At 40.7% G+C, this 20,000-nt stretch overlaps 1 protein-coding gene across 2 annotated transcripts in view; it reads left to right on the top strand.

The window, feature by feature from the left end:
• Positions 1–10,032, top strand: part of LOC102403165 (P2R1A-PPP2R2A-interacting phosphatase regulator 1) — a 68,352-nt gene extending 58,320 nt beyond the window's left edge. Inside the window, exon 9 of one of the 2 annotated variants that reach the window (XM_025276304.3) lies at positions 8,637–10,032. The gene's annotated coding sequence lies outside the window, so the exon portion shown is untranslated. The remainder of the gene's footprint in view (positions 1–8,636) is intronic. The other variant, XM_025276305.3, reaches the window with a different exon arrangement.
• The last annotated feature ends 9,968 nt before the right edge of the window (positions 10,033–20,000 follow it).

The raw sequence follows: 20,000 nt of genomic DNA on the forward strand, positions 1-20,000 counted from the left end.
TGTTGCCTCTTTCCCTCCAGCAGCCCAAGTGCCAGCCTTCCCTCCCGGTGCTCCCAGAGGTTTATTTTCTTACCATCTTCTAATCAAAACTCCCATCCTAGCAAGTCTATAATCAATTTAGAAATTCTGATTAAAGTTCTTCGCAGGAAAATTAAAGTGACCAATAAATTTAACTTTGAGGGAAGGTGTTTGTATTTTAAAGCAGTAATTTAGCTCTAACCTCAGTCATTAGATTTTGAGGGTTAGTGGTCAGGGGATGATGTAGCTGGGAGCTTCTATTCCCTTCTATTCCCTTCTATTCCTGTCCCCTCTCCCCATCTCTCCCAAGCATGACATGGAGTAAGCAGAAGCCATGGGCCCTTCTGTCCTACATTGCCTTTTTTATTTTTAAAAATTTCCTTTTAATGGTAAATACTCATAGAAAACTTGGGAAATCCAAAGAACTACAAGATTAAAAATTTACTAATAGTCTTAACTCTCAAAGATGATCAATAATATTTTGATGTACTTCCAGCCTTTTCTCCTATTTATATTTTTGAAATATTTTTGTGATCATGCAATATATAAAATTTCATATTTTTTGTTTTACTTATTTAAAAATTTAACAGTTTTTTATATCAATGTAAATTCTGACCAGAGGCTATAAGTACATAGTACATGTGTATGTTTGCTTACTATCTTACCCTGACTACGATTTCTTCAATTAGATCCTTATTTGGGGACATTTAGGTTATTTTCTCTTTAAAAAAATGAAGTATTATTGACCTAGAACACTATGTTAGTTCCCTGTGACTCATTTATTTGTAACTGGAAGTCTGTACCTCTTAGTCTCCTTTACCTATTTACTCATCCTCCCAACCCGCCTTCCCCTCTGGCAACCACATGCTTGTGCTCTGTACCTATGACTCTTTCCTGTTTTGTTATGATTGCTCATTTGTTTCTGAGATTCCACATCTAAGTGAAATCGTACAGTAGTCCTTATCTGACTTATTTCACTTAGTACAATACCCTCTAGGTCCATCCATGTTTTCGTAAATGGCAAGATTTCATTATTTTTTTTATAGCTGAGTAATATTCCATTGTGTATATATATCACATCTTCTTTATCAACTCATCTATCGATGAACACTCAGGTTGCCTCCATGTCTTGGCTGTGTGAATAACGTTGCATTGAACATGGAGATGCACATATTTTTGAATTAGTGTTTTTGTTTTCTTTGGGGAAAATACCCAGAAGTGGAATTGCTGAATTGTAGGGTGGTTCTATTTGTAATTTTTTGAGGAGCCTCCATACTGTTTCCCACAGTGGCTGCACCAATTTAGAGTCCCGCAACAGTGCATGCAGGTTCCATTTTCTCCACATCCTCACCAATGCTTATGATTTGTTGTCTCTTTTGATAATAGCCATTCTGACAGGTGTGAGGTGGTTTTGATTTGCATTTCCCTGGTAATTAGTGCTGCTGAGCAAATTTTCATGTACTTGTTGGCCTTCCGTATGTCTTCTTTGGAAAAATGCCTAATCAGATCCTCTGCTCATTTTAAAATTAGGTTGTTTGTTTTTTTGATGTTGAATTGTATGAGTTATGTGTATATATCCTCATTATTGTTTCCATTTATTTAGGAGGAAGCTGAGGCTTGGGAGAGTTAATCACTTGCCCAAATTTCCTCCTAAAGAAATAGGTACCATAATGGTACCTGTGGCATAGAATTACTGTAAAGATAAAATTAACTATCTGCAGCATTTAAAAATACCAAGTTACCTGTCAAATAATAAGCATGCAGTTTTAAAAGTGCTGGTTGTTATTGTTCTTATATACTAACTAGTCTCTGTAATGAACTAGTTACAGAGGCCAGCCGGAGATATCATCTAGTATCCCCTTCTAGATTTTGTGGCATGTAATACTGAGTTTCCGTTTATGTTGGTGTTATAGAGCTTCATTTAAAATAAATTTAGGTAGGGAAAGGTAAGTCAGTTGAAAGAAACCATTAGGTATCAGGTAGTATGTGGATATGGCACAGATGATGATAAATATATATGAATGCCTACCTCAGTGGTTCCTCATTCCTAGAATAAATGTAAACTCTGTAGTGCAGCAGTCACTCTATTTAATATTGCACTGTGCAATGTTAATATTAATTATTGATATTTAAGAACAACATATTATATTACCATAATATCATAATTTCACTCCCAGCACCTCATCCCCTTTAGCCTACTCTATCTTTCCTTTTTTCTTATTACGTTCTAACAGTCTCTGTAGTTTGTTTATTACTTTTATTATTTGTATCTCTTCACTAGAATGTAAACTCCCCCAGGGCAGGAATCTTTTTCTGTTTTTGTTCACTAAGTGAATAAACTGCCTAAAACAATGCATGGCCTGTAACAGATAGTCACTAAATATTTAGTGACTGATTAGATGAATACATGTGAAATTCACAGTCTTTTACAATCTGGTCCCAATCTATTTACAGGCTCACCTCTTGTCCTTCTACCCTCTGGGTATCACTGATACTAGCAGTTTCCAGGGCACACCGTTTGCTCCCACATCCCTATGCATTTACTTATACTCTCTCCTTTGGCCTGAATAAATAATCATAAATTCAAGCAGATATTTAGTTATAAGAATGTTCTTCACCATCTATCAATGAAAAATTTGAAAACAGCCTCAATATTCATCAATAAGGGATAGCTTAGAGAAATCACGATAACTCGCACTTGAGGAAGGGCAATTTGGCAATATCTGTCCAAATTACAAATGTGCAGAGCCTCTGAACCAGCAGTTGTGCTTTAGGCAGTTTATCCCACAGACATACCTGCTTGTATGTCAAATGAATACGTGCTGGTGAGTCACTGCCGTGCTTTAGTCACTCCTGTTAGACATAGCACTGACAGCACTCATTACATTATTATGTAGGGCTGTATTTATTGATGTGGGAAGATTATAATGGCTAACATTAATTCAACTTGCTATGTGTCAGGCACTGTGATAAGTGTTTTTATATATTTTTGTCTCACTGAATCCTCACAACAGCCCTGTGAGGTAGTTACTATAATAGTCCTCATTTTACACAGGAGGAAATGGACTCAGAGACGTTCATTTACTTAACCAGGATGAGACGACTAAGTCTGTGCATGTGTTCTCAGTCGTGTGCGACTCTGAGACCCCATGGACCGTATCTAGCCAGGCTCCTCTGTCCATGGGGTTTCTCAGGCAAGAATACTGGGGTGGGTTGCCATTCCCTTCTCTAGGGGATCTGCCCAACCCAGGGACTGGACCTGTGTCTCTTGTGTCTCCTGCATTGGCAGGCAGATTCTTTACCACTAGCACCATCTGGGAAGCCCATGATGTTTGATATACAGTATGACAGTATTTTGTGTATGATGATCCACTCTTGTAAGAAGAAATACATACAGATATCTAAACTTATATATGTGCATATAAAATGATTGGAAAGAAACACACCAAAATATTAACAGTTACATGGTGAATTATGGGTGGTTTTAATTTTCTTCTTTTTGCTTATCATTATTTTCTGAGTTTTCTGTTAAATTTTGGGGCTGACTTGGAAGAAGTAAAGCCAGGAGGCATGAATTAGTTGTGTAATTTTAAAGATGGCTAAATTTTTAAAGTTTGTTGGTAGTGTGGAATAGTGACACTGATATGAAGGAAGTGTTTTTAGGCTGAGAGAGAAAAACTAGCCAGGAGGGAAGAGCTTGTCCAAAGGGAAAGAGGATGGCCAAGTGTAGGAGAAGGCAAGAGAACCTAGTGTCAAGGACACAGGTGGAAGAGGAAACCTTGAGGAGGGAGTCCCTTGTTCTCTGGAGGCTGAGGAATGGGGATGAGCAGGCAGATGTGAAAAAGCAGTGACTTAAGAACACACAAGGTCAAGTACCAAGAGAATCGAGAGAATCAAGGGAGTTCCTGCTTGATGACCTATGTCCTGTCATTGAAACTCAAAGCTTGGCCCTCAACTGAGGGGTTGGGGTTGGGGTGAGGGTGGGGTAAGGAATCTGAGGAGAGGGAGAGGATTTGAAACAATCGCTGAGAGAAATTTGATACAGATATTTAAAAGGACTACTTTGTAGCCCTTGGGGCCCTGCTGAGGCTGGCTGGCCTGGCTTTGTAACAGAGCCAATCTCATGACCTTCTCCAGCAATAGTTAGCAGGCTGGGAGTGGGAGGTGGAGAGAATGGATGGTGGGGCTTTCACAGGGCTGAGGATTGGCAGCACAGGTGCTCCAGAAGGTCACAGGGAGAGTGAGTCCAGAGATCAGCACTAGCGTGGCTAAGATGGCTGATCACAGCACCAGCTTGGAAGGAGGAAAGGAAGCCAGCAAGCTACTGATGCCTCTGGGCAAGGAGTGGGAAGGAAGGACAGGCTGGTGGTCCTGGCAGCAGAGTGGTAGAGGGAGACCCATGCAAGGCTGAGGTCAGAGGGGGTGTTTCTGAGTTTGATACTGTATGTTGAAATGGTACCCTATAGTGCCACTTGGAGTAAGTGGAAAGGAGCAGAAGGTAAACTGCACAAGGGTGAAGACAGCATTAAAATAACTACAAGCTGATGAAGGGCAATTTGGCAATATCTATCAAAATTATGTGTGCCTTCCTTTTCATCCAGAAATTCAGCTTTGAGGCATTTATCTTACAGATAGATACACTTACTTTGGCGCAAGATGGATGCATAAGGTTGAGTCATTCCAACACTGTATGTAACCTCAACGGATTGGAAACAGCCTAAAAGTCCACCAAAAGTGATTTGACTCCTTAAATAAACTGTAGTTCTTCAATGGAATGCTAGGTAGCTGGGAAAGGGAGGAAGCTCTTTGTGTGCTGATATGGAATGATCTCAAATATTTTGTTAGCTGAAAGAAGCAAGGTACAAATCAGTGGGAATAGTTCTCAATCTCTTTGCTGCTGCTAAGTCACTTCAGTCGTGTCCAACTCTGTGCGACCCCACAGACGGCAGCCCACCAGGCTCCCCCGTCCCTGGGATTCTCCAGGCGAGAACACTGGAGTGGGTTGCCATTTCCTTCTCCAATGCGTGAAAGTGAAGTCGCTCAGTCGTATCCGACTCTTTGCGACGCCATGGACTGCAGCCTACCAGGCTCCTCTGTCCATGGGATTTTCCAGGCAAGAGTACTGGAGTGGGGTGCCATTGCCTTCTCCGCAATCTTTTTGTTAACGTGAGTAAAACATCCCAGGAAGGATACATAAAAAAACTGTTAATGTTGGTTGCCTCTGAGGAGGGAGAGCTGTTGGCTAGGTGACAAGGTTTGGAAGGCGACTTTTCACCTGTCCTTTTGTTTTGTACTCTTTTTTTTTTTTTTCCGCTTTATGGAAGTGTAATTACAAAATAAAAATTGTGTATATTAAAATTATACGACAGTATGTACCTTTTGAATTTTGAACCACAAGGATACATTACTGAGAAAATGAACTAAAACATTATATATATATATATATATCTATATATATATATAATTTGAATCTCTTTTATAGATACTAAATCACTTTTTTTTTAAGCACAAAAAAATCCCACTAGAGATTTGCTTCACATTAGTCACTTTGCCAGGGCCATGGGTGGGAATTTGAATGAAATTAAATTATGTGTTGATAATCGCTAAAGCTGGGTGTTGGGTATATGGGGGTTCATTTTCTTTTGAAACATGAACTTGCCATTTTTGTAGGTCAAAAATTGTCACATTTTGACAGTTTTATGTGCTGTTAAAGCCATAAAATGTCATCATTATTAAGCTAATGCTTTTCTCATTATTTTTATAAATTTTCCATAAAATAAATGTGTTTTCAGCAAAAGGAAAAATAAAAGAGCTCCCACCAGGCCCTTGGTAGGAACATTCAGGTACTTTCTCATCCTGGCTCCTGTATCTAATTATTTAGTGGAAATTCCCATTCCCCCATTGACATCTGAAACAGCAGTACTGCCTTGTTGATTTCCCTTAATTATGGAACCTGGTACTGTTCTCGGGATTTTTCCTATTAACAACAATCTCTCCCCATCCTGTTGTGTGTTAATTGGGTACTACCTTATCCTTATTGCTGGTAAAGTTCATCCTGTTCTTCAAAAATCACTTCTTTAGTTTCTTATGATCGCCTAACATCCTCTTCCTGCCTCACAGTCTATTATTAGCAATCCTAACTAATTTGGGGCCATGCCTGTATGTATCCAGGCTACTCATATTAATCAATCTAGGCGCTGATGTCTCTAGGACATTCAGTATACTGCACCATAAAGTTCATCCTAAGCCATCAGTAAGCCCGCTTGTGTTCAACCTTTCAGCTTCTAGTGTTTTTGCTTATGCCTGCACTTCTTACCGGAGAAGGCAATGGCACCCCACTCCAGTACTCTTGCCTGGAAAATCCCATGGATGGAGGAGCCTGGTGGGCTGCAGTCCATGGGGTCGCGAAGAGTCGGACACGACTGAGCGACTTAACTTTCACTTCTCACTTTTATGCATTGGAGAAGGAAATGGCAACCCACTCCAGTGTTCTTGCCTGGAGAATCCCAGGGACGGGGAGCCTGGTGGGCTACCGTCTACGGGGTCGCACAGAGTTGGACATGACTGAAGCGACTTAGCAGCAGCAGCAGCACTTCTTATGTTACCTCAGAGGCTATGGTGATTTGGGCCTGGCCCCTGACACCTGCTAATCCAGGCCTTTTTGTCTGTCCTTAGAAGGCAGGTGTCTTTCTCTTGCTGTCTACAGGCACCTCTTCTCTATAACTCACAGTCTGTTGGTCAACTCTGCTTACATGTCCCATTGCCATCCCCAAACTTAATTAGTTTCCCCAACATTAAGCTTCTCCTTTACCTCCTCTGTAAAGAGCCTCCTCCGACCACCTCATCCTAGGAAGTCTTTACCACACTGAATTGTCCTGGCCCTTTTTTTTGGTCCTGCCAGCCCCAGGCTGTGAATTTCTGGGTTAAAGATGGAGACCATGTCTTGTTCTCCCTTGAATATCATACCTATCACAGCATCAGACACAATGGTTAAATGGTCGAAATAATATTTTTTTAATTTTAATGTGAAATATTTTCAACTTAAGGAAAATTGTCTGCAAAGAGAGTAAAAAGAAATTTCACATACTCTTGATGAAGATTTATCTATTGTTAGCCTCTTGTTACATTTATCATTCTCTCTCTCTCTCTTTCTACACACACACACACACACGCACACTTTTTTCTGAAACACTTCAAAGTTGCAGACATGTCCCATCACCCCCTAATACTTCAATGTATTTCCTAAGAACATTCTCTTATATAAACACAGTTAAGTTAGCAAATTCAAGAAATATAACATTGATACAGTATACTATTACAGATAATTGTCCCAAGAATGCTCTTTTTGCTATATTTGATAACCTTTTGAATCCTGTGGTAATAAGCCTGTAAGTCTGCAATTGATATTTTTCATGCTTCACACCCGATAAACTGATCAAAAAGCCACTTTGTCAAGATACTTAGTCATTGACTTTAATTTTACTTGAGCTACATAATATTTGTCTAAAATTGTATTTGCACTAAATGTGGGCCTGTCTACAATTGTATTTGCACTAAATGTGGGCCTGTTTTACTAGAATGATGTATCAGGGAAATAAGGAATCCAGCATGTTACTTTCATATTGAAATGTAATGTTGATACACCTGGAAGCTATAAAAATGTAAATCAACTATACCTCAATTAAAAATATTTTTTAAGTGAAAAAAAAAAAACAACAATAAAGCAGCAGTGGAATGTTGATGTGCCCTTGTGCCCATTTCTGGGTCTCCATCAGTAGTATCACTGAGGCAGCCAGGAAGGCACCATTTTACTCATTAACAGTGTGCTCAACCCTATGCTAGATACAGGGGAGAGAGAACATAAAGGAGCTCTCCTAAGGACCTTCCAGTCTAGGAAGTAATGTGGCAGCCATACAGGGAACAATGAGCAAAGAGAAGGCTAGCATTTGCTAGGCACCTATTAGGTGCCAGACACTTTAGAAACCCTGTAATGCAGGTATTATCCCCATTTGCCCAAGATCACAAAACTAGTAAACAGTAGAATTAGGATATGAACCCAGGCCCCTATGATTCAAAATAAGAAAATATGAGGCAGCTTATAGTCATGTGCTGTGGGCCAGAAGAGATGAATTAAATAAGTCTCAGTGAAATGCATGGAACCTACAAAGGCCACTCTGGGGACTCTCTGGGAGACAGAGTGTGTTGGGATGCTGACAACCAGCAGCAGGTCCTCCCACCCAAAGCCCTTTAAAACCTGCCTGTTATAACTACCTGTTCTCACTGAAGGGCACAGGCTCTGTCCACCTCCGCTTCTGGTGGACTTGGGGCGATGGGGAGGGGAAGCTGATTCACATTTCTACATTCAACTGTATTGGCCCCCTCTCCAAGGCTAGTTGAACTGTTTATCTTCCAAGTGCCTTGACGTCCTGGGGGCAATTTCTCTACACTTCTCAACATCAGAAGCACAGCTCCCTCTGAGCTGAGAGGAGCCTCTTGCTTTACCACAGAACCCCACACCCTCCTGACCTGTCCTCTCCCACCCACCTACCCTTATGCTTCTTTTTGCATGGAAGGCATGACAGGAATTTAACATGTTTGTGTTTTTTTTTCCATGACAGGGAGAAGAGCTGGCTTAGACAGATGTAGAACTGCCCAGTCTGCTTAAGGCATACCAACTGAATAGTTTAGTCCAAAACATCAGTTCTATAGATTAAAAACTTGAAAAAGGCCACATGCATTCTGACATTTTTTTCCCCAATGAAGAAACTAAGATGAAAAAGGAAAAGTTTGTTCCTAAGTCTGTAGTTCTAATCCTCAACAACCAAGGAATTATGGTGTGTGGGGGTGGGGTTCTCTTAAAAGAAAAATTGGCTAAACGAAGGGTTTTGTAGGGTACTTAAAAGAAATGCAGGATTCTGCTTGATGTTTGTTAACTTTTTTATTTTGAAATAATTATACTCATAGGAAGTTGCCCTTCACGCAGTCTCCCCCAATGATTACATCACACATAATTATAATTTCATATAAAGGCCAGAAATTTGACATAGGTACAATGTCTGTGTATAATTCTATGCTCTTTTATTACATGTATAGGTTCATGGAACCACCACCACAATCAAGACACAAAACTATTCTGTCACGACAAAGATCTCCCTGGTGTACCCCTTTATAGTCACACCAACCCTGTCACCCTCCACCATCCCTAATGTCTGCTGCTGCTGCTAAGTGGCTTCAGTTGTGTCCAACTCTGTGCAACCCCATAGATGGCAGCCCACCAGGCTCCCCCATCCCTGGGATTCTCCAGGCAAGAACACTGGAGTGGGTTCCCTAATGTCTGGTAACCATTAATTTGTTCTCCATCTCTATAATTGTGTACTTCTAAAAGTACAGTTTCCTTTAGGAAATGGATTTGCACTCTAGTTTTCACAGAATCTCAGGTTTGAAGGAATAACTTCTCCAGGCCAGTCTCCCTTCCCATGCCCAGATTTTACCTACTACCTCTCTTCTAAGTGTCCAGCCAGCCCCTGTGACATGCAAACCAGAACCTTCTCCAGGATTTTAGAATGTTGAGGTATTTCATATAAATAGTTAGAGCAAGGATATTGTTTCTTTCCATAAATTTGTTCAGTAGTTAGCAAAACTCTTACCTTTAGGTTAAATTTACAAAATGCCCTCTCACCTGCTGATTTTCCCATCAGACACTGAGAGGAATGAAACATTGGAAGCCTGAAAGGCTCACAGAAAATTCCAGAAATCCTTTAACTATAGGTTAGCCTGGCTCCCAGCAATTGGGGCCTTTCAAATGTATGTGGTTCATGTGTGGAATTTATTTCTTGGGCTGATAAGTGTCATTCTGTGAGATAATCTTACTGTAGCCCAACTCCCCAGGATTCCCTTGTGGGGAACAGAGTTTTACAGGGCACCATGAAGGCAATGGCACCCCACTCCAGTACTCTTGCCTGGAAAATCCCATGGACAGAGGAGCCTGGTAGGCTGCAGTCCATGGGGTTGCTAAGAGTCGGACACAACTGAACGACTTCACCTTCACTTTTCACTTTCATGCATTGGAGAAGGAAATGGCAACCCACTCCAGTGTTCTTGCCTGGAGAATCCCAGGGATGGGGGAGCCTGGTGGGCTGCCATCTTTGGGGTCGCACAGAGTCGGACACGACTGAAGCGACTTAGCAGCAGCAGCAGCAGCATATAGCCTGTTTTACGAACATTAGAAAATAATGACTCAAAGTAATGGTAAAACTGGAAGGGGCTGGCAGAAGTGAAGCCACGGGGGTTCCACAGTTAGGATTAATTTGGATCCCCCACCTCCTCTCCCCTGGACAATTTTGAAATCTTTTCACAAGTTTAACTTATTTCTTATAGAGAGCACTGTGCTCTCCTTAACTGGACAGCAGCATGTGTATAGGTCTAGACTCAGCCCCATTAGGATGTGCCCTTTGGAATAAATGACTTCAAACTAATGGTTCCCTCCACAGCCGCCCCAGAGGCAGGGGTGGGAGAGCATCTGACTTTGGCCCAGGAGACACCACAGTCTAGTGAATGCCCTCTTCTTGAAGTTGGAACAACAGTGGCCCGTTCGCTACTTTCTTAATAAGGGCCCCTGCCTCCCACAACATTCCTGACTTCCCCTTGGGTGGGGAGAGTACAAACTGAGAAAGGAAAGGAGAGAATGCAGCTAGCTATGTGCTCTACCTCAAGTGCCATTCCTCTGGGTCCACATCATAACTTACAACCCAAAGACCTTCAATACTCATGTCTTGGTGTTTTCCCCTCATCAAATAACCCATGGGGGTAACTTGTATTTTCCAAAGTGAAAAGATATTTCCAACTAACTTAATAATCCTGGCATGTTCTCTGCTGCCTTAGTTTCTTTGGTGGGTAATTTTGTGGCTACTCTTTTTCTTCAGCCTGTGTTAAGAGAAGAGAAGACAAGGCTAGGTCATGGTCAGGATGCTGACTTTGGCAGTGCCCCTTCCTCCCTGGTGGCTCAGACGGTAAAGTGTCTGCCTACAATGCAGGAGACCTGGGTTCAATCCCTGGGTCAGGAAGATCCCCTGGAGAAGGAAATGGCAACCCACTCCATTATTCTTGCCTGGATAACTCCATGGACAGAGGAACCTGGTAGGCTACAGTCCATCTGGTCACAAAGAGTCAGACACGACTGAGGGACTTCACTTCCTCCCTGGGAGGCCTTCTTGTGGAAGGCAATTATCTTCAACTGCCAGAGCCTCAGTTTCCTCATCCACAAAAGTGGGATAAATAACTGCCCCCCTAACCTTACAAAGGTGGTCATTTAGATAAACAGATCTTAGAAACATCTTTGTAAAATTTTCAGAAGGGAAAATATAGTGATCAAGATCTTCAAATATAGGGCTTCCCTGGTGGTCCAGTGGTTAAGAATCTGCCTTGCAATGCAAGGGACACCAGTTCAACCCCTAATCTGGGAAGATCCCACATGCACAGGGCAATTGATCCCATGAGTCAAAACTACTAAGCCCACTGTAACTATTGAAGCCCCGGCACCCTAGAGCCCATGCTCCACAACAAGAGAAGCCACCACAATGAGAAGCCCACACACTGCAATGAAGAGTAGCCCCTGCTTGCCACAAGTAGAGAGAGCCCATGTGCAGCAACAACAACCTATCAGAGCCAGAAAAGAAAAGAAATAAATAGATCTTTTAAAAAGCATCTCAATTCCAGAAAAATAAACGACCCAATCAAAAAATGGGCCAAAGAACTAAATAGACATTTCTCCAAAGAAGACATACAGATGGCTAACAATCACATGAAAAGATGCTCAACATCACTCATTATCAGAGAAATGCAAATCAAAACCACAATGAGGTACCATTTCATGCCAGTCAGAATGGCTGCGATCCAAAAGTCTACAAGCAATAAATGCTGGAGAGGATGTGGAGAAAAGGGAACCCTCTTACACTGTTGGTGGGAATGCAAACTAGTACAGCCACTATGGAGAACAGTGTGGAGATTCCTTAAAAAACTGGAAATAGAACTGCCATACGACCCAGCAATCCCACTGCTGGGCATACTCACCGAGGAAACCAGAATTGAAAGAGACACATGTACCCCAATGTTCATCGCAGCACTGTTTATAATAGCCAGGACATGGAAGCAACCTAGATGTCCATCAGCAGATGAATGGATAAGAAAGCTGTGGTATATATACACAGTGGAATATTACTCAGCCATTAAAAAGGATACATTTAAATCAGTTCTAATGAGGTGGAGGAAACTGGAGCCTATTATACAGAGTGAAGTAAGCTAGAAAGAAAAATACCAATACAGTATACTAACGCATATATATGGAATTTAGAAAGATGGTAACAATAACCCTATATGCAAGACAGCAAAAGAGACACAGATGTATAGAACAGTCTTTTGGACTCTGTGGGAGAGGGCGAGGGTGGGATGATTTGGGAGAATGGCATTGAAACATGTATAATATCATATAAGAAATGAATCGCCAGTCCAGGTTCGATGCAGGATACAGGATGCTTGGGGCTGGTGCACTGGGATGACCCAGAGGGATGGTACAGGGAGCGAGGTGGGAGGGGGGTTCAGGATTGGGAACATGTGTACACCCGTGGCAAATTCATGTTGTTATATGGCAAAACCAATACAATATTGTAAAGTAATTAGCCTCCAATTAAAATAAATAAATTTAAATTAAAAAAAAACAAAGGAAATACACATTGTGATTTTAAATGGCTGATAATAAACTGTTAAATAAATATGTGCTTTTAAAAATTATTATTCAAGAAGTTGTAAGACTGTTAGATAATCAGCTCATATATATTAGGCATACAGATCCTGCTAAAGTAGATTTTGTGAGCTGAGTGTGAGTTTCAAGAGCCTTGAAACATGCTAAACAGACAAGCAATGAGACTAGGTGGGTTTATGTGATTTACTTCCTTATATCAGCAATAACATTTAATCTATTTTAATCATGTTGTTTAAAATGGAAGTCATTCTAAAACTAAGAGCAACAGAACTTTTATATGATATCCAAGTATAATAACTGATACAGTTAATTTTGGTAACTCATATTCAATAAACCATTTAAAACAGAAAAAAAATTAAAACTCTTCAAATACAGTATAAAAAATATGATTTACAATCTTCTTTAAGAATGTTTAGAAAAACATTCTTAAAATAACTTTTATAAGTCATCTATTTTACCTTACATGGCTTTGGGGGGCCTATTTTGACTCAATTCTTAGTATTCAATATATTTTTTAGCATGAGGGCAAGGTTGGTCATAAAATGTGATGAAATCTATTGGAATGTGGGATTTTTTAAAAAAATAATGTGGGATAAAGTGATTCAAATAGGTGTTTATAAGACAGAGAAGACACATTAGGAATTTGATTTCATGCACATAGACAATGAGCTTTGTTGAGCCAGTAGATTTACTATTTTTCAGTAGAAACACTGTTTCACAACAGCAGGATGCATCCTGGTCAGTTGGGTGTCAAGTAGAATGTCAGTCAAAATCCCTGCAGCCCCCCTCTCACCAGGCCAGTTTGCATGCCTCTTCACCTAGTCTTACTTTGTGAGGACAGATTGCCCTGGACTAGATCCCTGGGGCTTTGAACTGAGAACTTCATCAGGTTTCTGCTGCTGCTGCTGAGTCGCTTCAGTCATCTCCGACTCTGTGCGACCCCATAGACGGCAGCCCACCAGGCTTCCCCGTCCCTGGGATTCTCCAGGCAAGAACACTGGGGTGGGTTGCCATTTCCTTCTCCAATGCATGAAAGTGAAAAGTGAAAGTGAAGTCGCTCAGTCATGTCCAACTCCTAGCGACCCCATGGACTGCAGCCCACCAGGCTCCTCCATCCATGGGATTTTCCAGGCAAGAGTACTGGAGTGGGGTGCCATTGCCTTCTCCGTTACCTGTCTATATGATACATGGTCTAAAAGTGAAAAAGTCTTTCAGGGGAGCAAGTGATTGTTTGATTGATAGCAAACAGTTTGGTTTTCTGTTGTTGTTGTCACTGTCATCTGCCAAGGTGAATGGTTGTTCCTGTTGTGTAAACACATACTATCACCTCCTTTTCCTTTTTCACTGAGTTGACCCCAAAGTGAGCCCCCTAGCTGGGAGACAGTATGCTCTGAGCAGTAAAATTATAAACTCTGAAGCCAAACAGATCTAAGTTTAGCTGTGGAGGTCTTTAAAAGGCCGAATAATATCTCTGAGCTTTAGCTATCTTGTCTGTAAATTGGGCATGATAGCATCTGCCTTGAGGAGTTGTTGCAGGATTCTTAGGATGCTATGGTAAATGTCTACCCTGGACCAAGGAGTCAGTGTGTCTAAACTTTTTGGTTACCTACAGATCACCTGGGGGATCTTACTAAACTCCTGACCCTGATTCAGAAGGTCTGAGGTGGGGCCAGAGAATCTTCATTGCCAATAAGCCTCAGGAGATGCCCACGAGGCTGGTTCATGGACCACACTTGGAGTAGCAAGGGTCTAGATAACATTTGCAAAGTACCTTAGCACAGTTAATGCTTAATACATGGTCACTCCAAAATAATTCAATCACTTGCTTAAAAATCACTGAGAAGAAACTATTTTCCCCCAAAGATAATACCAGTCTGCTTATAGCTCCATTCTCATAGCCTTTGCAAAAGTGCCTCATTGGGATTGGCCATGGTTGGTAATTTCTGAAAGCAGATAATGGGTAAATGGGAGAGGTTCATTATACTATTATCTCTGCTTCTGAACATGTTTAATATTTTCAATAATATGACTTTTTAAATTAAAAGAGATTTTTAGGGTAGTGACATCATTCTATATGATACTAAATATATATGATATTATAATGGTGGGTACATGGCATGAATTTGTCCAAGCCCATAGAATGGACAACAAGAGTGAATCCTATTGTAAACTATGGACTTTATTTGATAATGATTTATCAGTGTAGATTGATCCATTATAACAAATGCATCTTTGTGGGATGTGGATGGTGGGGGAGGCTATGCATGTGTTGGGGGTTAGGACAGGGATATCCAAGAAGTCCGTACTTTTTATTCCATTTTGCTGTGAACCCAAAATTTCTCTAAATAGTAAAGTCTATTAAGAAAACTCCACAAACAAGAACACCTGTTTTCTAACAGCCTGTGCACAGTAGAAGATACAGGTGTAGAAGTACAGTCATTAGCTAAAAAATCACCTTCACTAGGGGAGAGAGGGAGCTTTTGTTTCAATTCCCCCAAATAAACTCATTCCTAACCTGGCCTGCTATGACTTAGGATTTTGCAAAAGTAATTTACCCATCCATCTCAGGGTTTAACACTTTTTTCCCCCTTAATATTATCACAGTTTACACTTTATTTTGTCAAAATGGGTTTTGAATTGTTTTTCTCTACCTTGGACTAAAATCTGTCTATGCATGCATGGCATCACCGACTCAATGAACATGAGTTCGAGTAAACTCTGGTAGTTTGTGATGGACAGGGAGGCCTGGCATGCTGCAGCCCATGGGGTTGCAAAGAGTCAGACACGACTGAGAGACTGAACTGAACTGAACTGAACTGACTGATGCATGCATGGTCAGTCGCTAAGTTGTGTCCTACTCTTTGCAACCCTATGAACTGTAGCCCACCAGGCTGTCTGTCCATGGGATTTTCCAGGCAAGAGTAGTGGAGTGGGTTGCCATTTCCTCCTCCAGGGGATCTTCCCAACCCAGGGATCAAACCCGCGTCTCCCGAGCCTCCTGCGTTTCCTGCATTTACAGGCAGGTTCTTCACCACTAAATCACCTAGGAAGCCCCCAAATCTGACTATATCCTCAGGAAATAACTTTATTTACTCTTTTCACTTTATTGAATCAGGGCTTTTCCCCACCTGCCCAGCTTGTGTGTTCATTAAGTCGGTGATTCACGAAGCAACCTCCCAGCTAATTGTAAGATACATTTAGTGAGCTGGACATTCCCCATCATCATCTTCCTTGACCTGGGCCCAATTTTTATTAGGTACTGAGCTGACTTAGCTCAGGGCAGGTACCACTTTAGATTTTTAGACATGTTTTGATAACAAGGTGACAGGGGAAAATTAGGAACTAAATGAACAAAATAAAGGAACCAGCCAGCTTGAGTTTAGTCTATTTGCATTTCTTTGTCCTCATGGTCACATGAAGCCTCTCCAAACCAGTGTCCTAATTGAATCTTCTTTTTTCTGCCTATGGCTTACTTAAAGAGTCTTTGATGTGGTAACTGGACAAGGTATCATCCCAATGGCCCGAAGCTGGGTCAGCTCTTTGTTATTTTGTTTGGTATTTAATCCTGGAGAGTAATGTTCTGCTCTGGTATGTTGTTTATCACTTCAAGATTATAGGTGTAGCAAATATTTTCCTAATGAAATAATCACTAACTTGACATTCTGGTGCTGGGACAATACGGTGAGTTTCCCTCCATTTGAATCTTCTGCATGCATGCAAGTATAGCTACGAGTTCCCAGGTGGCGCTAGTAGTAAAGAACCCACCTGCCAATGCAGGAGATGTAAGTGACGCCGATTCTATCCCTGGGTCATGAAGATCCCCTGGAGAAGGAAATGGCAACCCACTCCAGTATTCTTGCCTGGAGAATTCATGCGAATGGTCTCAAGCCTACCCTCAACTCCAATTTCCTTTACTGCTGCTGCTGCTAAGTCGCTTCAGTCATGTCCGACTCTGTGCGACCCATAGATGGCAGCCCACCAGGCTCCCCCGTCCCTGGGATTCTCCAGGCAAGAACACTGGAGTGGGTTGCCATATTTTAGGCCTGTTCTCTCAAATGTCAGGGTTTTAGGTGCTACTTGAAATTTTCTATATCCTTCATAATAGCAAAACTTGAAACCTCAGAGTTGTTTCCATGTTCTTGTCAAAACCCTGTATGTGTCTCCTTGGCAGCTGTTATGCAGTCTTTTTAACTTAACTGTTCCCTGAATGAAAATATCAAGGAGATGCTCATTTCCAGAATCCCTTCTTGAAACCTGAAGCTTTTCATGCTGACTTTGTGTAACTCCTTCTGAAGTGAATTCAGGTGGCAGAATTGTTAAGGCCTAACCATTTCAAGGTGGCAAAACACCTACGGTGACAGATAATTACAACTATTGCCGTGCTTCTTGCTGTGCATTTCCTGTTTGCTAACTGCCTTCACGATGAATCATACTCATTTTCACGATGACAACTTCTTTACTTTGTTCCTGATTAAAATTTGTAATGCCAGTGGCCCCTTGGCAAGCTTGGGTCTTTCCTCTCTAGTCTGTGATCAGCCTCTTTAATCACAGCAGAGAAAAAAGTTTTCTTCATAATAGACAGGAAGCAATCACACACACATCACAATCTCAAATATCTCCACAGAAATTGTTTCAAAACAACTCCCCCCACCTCCTGGCACACTCATCCTTACCTTTGCTTGTGAACCCAAGCCCTCTTCGTGTATCAAGCAAGCCCATCATTTAAGGTCAGTTCAGGCCTCTTCAGCTCCGGCAGCATTTGTCGAGTACGCCATGCATTTCAGCACCAATTGGATCAAAGGGTGTTTGAGGCGCATTTTCTTTTCTACCCTTCCTCCCATGCCACCACACACTCAGATATGGACTGTAAATCCAGACAGTGCAGACACACAATGTGTGATCACTTGCCAGTCACCCAGTTTTGTTAATTACAGCCTGTCAAAATGCAGCAGACTTGAATTAAAAGGGAGAACTTAAGTGAGTTCAATCAAGTCATCTCTAAAAGAGAAAAATCCAAGTATTTTTATGATTCTGGGGATCTAACATTGAAAACTAGTTGGCGGGGGGGATGTTTGTACAAAACTGGGAAATTACACACTGAAGATGGGAGGATAAATAACTACTGTCAAGGGGTGACACAGATTACCAATTTAGTCTTTGATATGAAATATTGTTACTGAATCATCAAGAATTAACCCATTCTGAGTCTGGGGGAGAATGGATATGTGTATATGTATGAGTCCCTCTGCTGTCCACCTAAAACTATCACATTATTAATTGGCTATACTCCAATATAAAACAAAAAATTTAAAAAATAATAAAGAATTAACCCCTTCCAAGATTATAAAGAAATTAATTCTCCATACTGTTGCCTAGCACCTTGATGGTTTCATCTTTTTACATTTAAATTTTTTATTCATTTGGAGTTCATCCTGTTGGAATGCATCAATCCAATTTCATTTTTTTTTCTAGATGGCTATCCAGTTTTCATGCCATTTATTGGCCAGTATATTTTTTTCTCCACTGTTTGGAGGTGACACCTCTACCTAAATTCCTGGGTATATTTGGGTGTATTTCTGTACTTTCAGTTATTTTCCTTTGGTCTGTTCAAGGACCAATGGCACATTATTGCAATTATTGGAGTTATATAAAAGCTTTAATTTCTGGAAACATTTCTCCCTTTACTCTTCAAGATTTCCTAGTTATGAGCATTTCTTTATATGAACTCTAGAATCAACGCATCTAGGTGGAAAAAAAAACACCAACACTTTGTGGTATTCTTTTTGGGATCATGTTAAATTTATACAAGTTAGAAAGATAGGAAATGTTTATGATGTTAATACTACAATTTCCATTTGTTCAGGTCTAGTTTTGTGTTTCCCTGGATTGTTTTATTTTCCTTATAAAGGTTTTGGGACTTTAAGTTTAAACCTAGGTTTTTTTTTTTTTTTCCTGATATACTTTTTTTCTTAATTGAAGCATAATTACTATACAATATTGCGCTGGTTTCTGCCATACATCAACGTGAATCAGCCACAGGTATACATATGCCCCTTCCCTCTTGAACCTCCCTTCCACCCCTCTAAAACCTAGAGTTTTAAAAATTTTTGCTATTGTAAATGGACTCTTCTTTATATATGCTAACTGGTGCTTGTATGCATGTGTATCTATGATTTGTTACCTTGGTGTGGGGTAGTGTTTTCTATGATTCAAAATCCAGAAGTCATAACAGATTCATAAATGCAACTACCCCAGAATAAGTTTTGCATGGTAAAGACACCATAAGTAAAGTCAAAGAAAAATGATAAACTGAAAGGAAATATTTGCAACTCACATCACAAAGGGCTCCTATAAGCCAATAAGGAAAAAAAACACCCACTCACCAGAAAGCAGGGGATGGCGAACCAAAAAGGTAAATAAATAGCTCTATGAAAAGATGGTCAACCTCACTTTTAAGTTAATAAAAATTAATAAGAATGAGGATACTCTTTACTGATATAGAAAGTTCTTCCGGGATATAGTGTTAAGTGGGAAAATAGCTGGGTGCAGAATAGTATTGGGTTGGCCAAAAAAGTTTATTTGGGTTTTTCTGTAATAGCTTATGGAAAACCTGAACGACCTTTTTGGCCAACCCATATAGCGCATGTTACCATTTATATATAAAGCACTAAAATAAGAATCTGTATTTGGAGAAACAAAATATATTTAAACTAATAAAAGTGGTCACTTGTACAGGGCTGAGTGGATAGGCAATGGGGTGGGCAGGGATGGTGAGCAGAGTTTTCACTGTATACCTTTTTAGTTTTTTATTTTTGAAGCACGTAACTGTTACCTATTCAAAAATTTTAATAACAAATTAACTCCCTTGGTAAATTTAAAAACTTAAGACATTTTGGCTCACATATTTCACTTCTCATTTTTGCTTATTTAACTCACAGAAACAGGAGACACCTTTAGGATACAGGGCTTCCCCGATAGCTCAAGCAGTAAAGAATCTGCCTGCCAATGCAGGAGACACAGGAGACCTGGGTTTGATCCCCGGGTTGGGAAAATCCCCTGGAGAAGGAAATGGCTACCCACTCCAGTATTCTTGCCTGGAGAATCCCATGGATAGACAAGTCTGGCAGGCTACAGTCCATAGAGTTGCAAACAATTGAACACAGAGACAAAAATTTTGAGTTCCTCACAGACATACCCAAACAAAATGTGTAAATCAATGTGAAAC

Source organism: Bubalus bubalis, chromosome X (genome assembly GCF_019923935.1).
Source record: "Bubalus bubalis isolate 160015118507 breed Murrah chromosome X, NDDB_SH_1, whole genome shotgun sequence".
In the NCBI taxonomy this organism is placed as follows: Eukaryota; Metazoa; Chordata; class Mammalia; order Artiodactyla; family Bovidae; genus Bubalus; species Bubalus bubalis.